General features: G+C 41.4%; 1 protein-coding gene across 6 annotated transcripts in view; it reads right to left on the bottom strand.

The window, feature by feature from the left end:
* The window catches only part of MAPKAP1 (MAPK associated protein 1), a 236,533-nt gene that overhangs the window by 46,643 nt on the left and 185,951 nt on the right, over nt 1-3,939 (bottom strand). The gene's annotated exons all lie outside the window — the stretch shown is intronic.

The raw sequence follows: 3,939 nt of genomic DNA, 5'->3' as shown, positions 1-3,939 counted from the left end.
GTTCAGGTCCGAGCCTGCTCGCACTCAGATGGCTGTAACAGTCTCCTCAATGGCCTTCTGGCCACCAAGATCCCTCAGCAGTTCAGCTACTACAGGACTTTCCGATTTATTTTTCTAAAGGTTTGACCACTCATTCACTCATCAAACGTGTAGTGTGCACTAAGTACTCTGATATTGATAGTGGGGACAAATAAGACTGGAGCTCAAAAATCTTCCCTGGCTTCCCAAGGCCTCCTGAATGAAGCACACTCTTTTCAGTCAAGCAATCAAGGACGTCCACAATCTTGCTGAAACAAAAATTTCCCATTTTATTTGTCATTTCTAACACATACCTTCTCTCAGCTCTTCCCAAACTCCTCAGACTATATATAGGTTCAGGTTTTTCTACTTCTGGTTCTTTGCTCATGTGGTACCGTTGGCCTAGAACATCCCTCTGTCAAAACTCCACCCAGGCCAGCTCAGATTCCACCTCCTCTTGAACTCCATGGCAGCTGGTTTATACTGGACTTGGAGCCAGGGAGACCTGGGCTCAATTCCTGGCTCTGCCTCTAACTTACTGTGTGATATTGGCCAAATGACTATTTCTCTCAACCCCAGCATCTGCCATCCACAGAATACCAAAACATATTTAAAGAATCTAGTATGTAATACGCTTAATAAATAGCAGTCATGATTATTTTTATTCTCTTGTCATAGTGGATCACATTTAGGCTTGCACTAGAATTGTTGAGTGGTTGCTGTGTCCTAAACTGGAAACTTCGTGAGGATTAGTAAAGTCTCTTATTCATCTCTACATCTTTTCCTACAAGCAGTACAGGTAACTGGCATGCTCTCACTAAATTTTGCTAAATAAACAAATCAACCAATAATAATAATGATAGCTAGTACAGGTGAGTACTCATACATCAGGCATGGTGCTGAGCACTTCACACATGCATTTAAGTCTCAAGACAACCTGGTAGGTAGGTCCTATAGTTTTTGTATTACACAGATGAAGAAGCCGAGACTCTGAGAGGCAAAGTCACATGCCCAAGGTCACATAAGCAAAGCTAAACTAACTCTCGTCACCCCCCATGCCTGAGTTTGAAATGTGGTCTTCTGAAGGTGTGGCTGCTGGTGGGAGGGAGCATCTGTCTAGAAGAGGCCAACCAGAGCGGGGTGCCCAAGGCCTTGTGACGAGTACACAGAGACGGTTCCACAGGGAGACCACGAGAGAACTCCTTGGCACAGAGTTGGAGGAATGGAAAACTCTAGATTTGGGCATAAAACTGGAAAATTCTCTATGCCTACCAATTACACACTTGCCTTCCCACAGTTATTCCTCTTACAGGGGAGGCTTTTAAGGCAAAGCTGTTTTCTGATGTCTTCACATTTAACTAATTTATTAGGAACTGTGCGTTTTATTTCCAAACACTACAACTATTCCCAGCTTGGACCATTCTAGCACCTACAAGGATGCTTTCCCCTCAGTAAGGCTGCAGCCTCGGCCTTAACGGGCCAGTCACCGAATGCCTGTGACACAGTCCCACGTGTTGACCTCTCCGCCCAGGTCACCCTTCTTCCCACTGCACTCCCTCCTGGCCTTTTTCTCCAGGTCTCCTCCCCATCCCTCTGATGAGCTTGGCTCAAGTGACATTCCAAGGAACCCTAAGTCTAGCTCAGCTCCGTCTGTCACTGCACCCTGCATTTCCCTTCAGGTTATTTATCACAGATAGTAATCGTCTGTCTCCACCATTAGACTGTAACCCCAAGAGCAGAGGCAGAGTAACTGCTTTACTAAACACCACAGCCCAGACCCTGCTAGTGCTACCACGCATAGAATAAAGCAAGAGCTCAATAACAATTTACTGGATGAATACTGAGTGCCGTATCCCCAGGATCAGAGAGGCTTAGTGACTTAACCAACATCACATTGCCAAGACTAGCAAAGTTGCACTCGACGTCTGCAAGGGTCATTTGGTAACCCTGTTTCCTTTCTCTGGAACACCTGTGATTTTGGATAGAGATGCTGTGATCACGATCGCTACTGTCTCCAGAGTAATGTCCACATCGCAAGCCAAGAGGCTGGCTAGAAATTAAAGTTTCAAATAGTTATTCACTTTCTCCAAATATATCTTTTACTAAAACAGAGCTGCCAAGATGTGTTTACTTTTACTTTAGAACTTTTTAAACAGAATTTTGGAGAAATACTAAAATCCTTTCATGTTTTCAATCATTTAAAGCCATCTTTTCTGAGAAAATGCCATTATTAGATACAACTCAGCTTAAGAACTTCTGTTTTCTTTACCAATTAGTATTTTCTAAATATTGCAGGTATTTGATTTGGAAAGAGATAACAGCTCATTATGCTAAAATGCCAATTATTTTTAAAAAACCACACTTAAGAGTTTTACATTTTATGAGGTTGGATTAAAACTAATTTAAAAATTACTATAAAGTGACATAATTCTTTACTGAGCAATTTCAATGCCAGCTGCTAATAAAGCATCTTAGATGCTTTTAGATAAAGTGGTACATAAATATGACTGGAAATTGATTTAGCTTCTTGCAGAAGCTACTGAAGAATGACATGTTTTGTTTAATACACCAGCTAATGTAGTCCTAAAAGCTCAAACAAGTGCCAGTTTTCACTCCTAAATTTGCTGTGTGAGATTAATGAAAACTTTATATTTTGCTGAAATGTTAATAATGGGCAGATGAGATGATAGAATTTTAGTAGAGGTCTTAAAGCTATGGAATAACCAGCAAGGCTTGTCAATTTCCTCATATTAATTTTGTTCAAGACTTATATAGCTGGAGCTGGCTCAACACATTAATGCTTCTTGCATTGACCTTCTACTCTCTGACAGCGTAAATTCACATCCCATTTAAGGATTTAAGTCCCCTTGATACTTGGGTGAGTTCTGAGCCTTGCCCCAGTTGACAAGGGGTGTGTTTACTTTTATGGTCAAAAGGGCAGCAGCACCGGGGGAGCAGAGAAGGAAGAAACAGTCCTGCACTCACCTCTGATACATGCTGCTCACCCCCAAGCAGGTTATCTGCTGAATGGGAACAACTTCTGGTTTTGGAGTTCCAGTGCCATTTCTCAAAGTAGGCTCAGGAATTCCTCTGCTTGGAGGGGACATGTCTGTGTGTACAGATCAGTCAGCCATGCAACCTGCAACTACTGTCCCCATGCCTGCAGTGTGCTAGACTGGGAAGGGACATTGATGAAAATAAGGCAGGGTTCCTGACCTTCAGGAGCTTACAAATTCACTACAGAACACCAAGAAAACAGGACAAGGCAGAGAGAAGTGCCCAATAAATGATGCATGCAACAGACACCTAATCTAAAGGCACACATCTGAAGCAGAGCACTATAGCAAAAGCATTTTTTTTTTAAACCGGGAAAGTTCTGACTTTGCATGTACACCTTTACTGTTTGTATCCTTCTGGAAAGGGGTGAACCCAAACACACATGAAAGATGCTTAATACTGCACCACAGTGCATATTAAAAATATTACTGTACTATCAACTTCACATTCCAAAACGACTTCTGTTAAGAGAAGACATTTTTATCTACTCGAAGTAAAAAATAGAACCAGAATGTCTTAAAAATAAACATATTAAAAAAAACCACTCCCCAAACTGTTAATTTAATTGAAATATAACCCTTTGGTATTTTGTTAAATTAGCAATTAAAAAGGTCACAAGCAATTAAATGAAACAAAAGCCACACTGTGTTCATCTACATTAATGCTGAATTGGGTCTCCTCATGAATGACAAGATAAATTGTAATGGTGCCTTCAAAGACTTCACAATGCATTTTGTCAAAGTCGAGAGTGTTAATGTCTCTATGTGCCATGGATTACCATAATGTATTGTGTCAAAACGCTTGAGCTGCAATAACTCAAAGATGTATTGTGATAGATCAAATTTTGGGCGGGGGGGGGGGGGG

This window comes from Lipotes vexillifer, unplaced genomic scaffold, assembly GCF_000442215.2.
Source record: "Lipotes vexillifer unplaced genomic scaffold, Lipotes_vexillifer_v1.1 scaffold1600, whole genome shotgun sequence".
Classification (NCBI taxonomy): Eukaryota; Metazoa; Chordata; class Mammalia; order Artiodactyla; family Lipotidae; genus Lipotes; species Lipotes vexillifer.
This window is presented reverse-complemented; position numbering and strand designations above follow the sequence as displayed.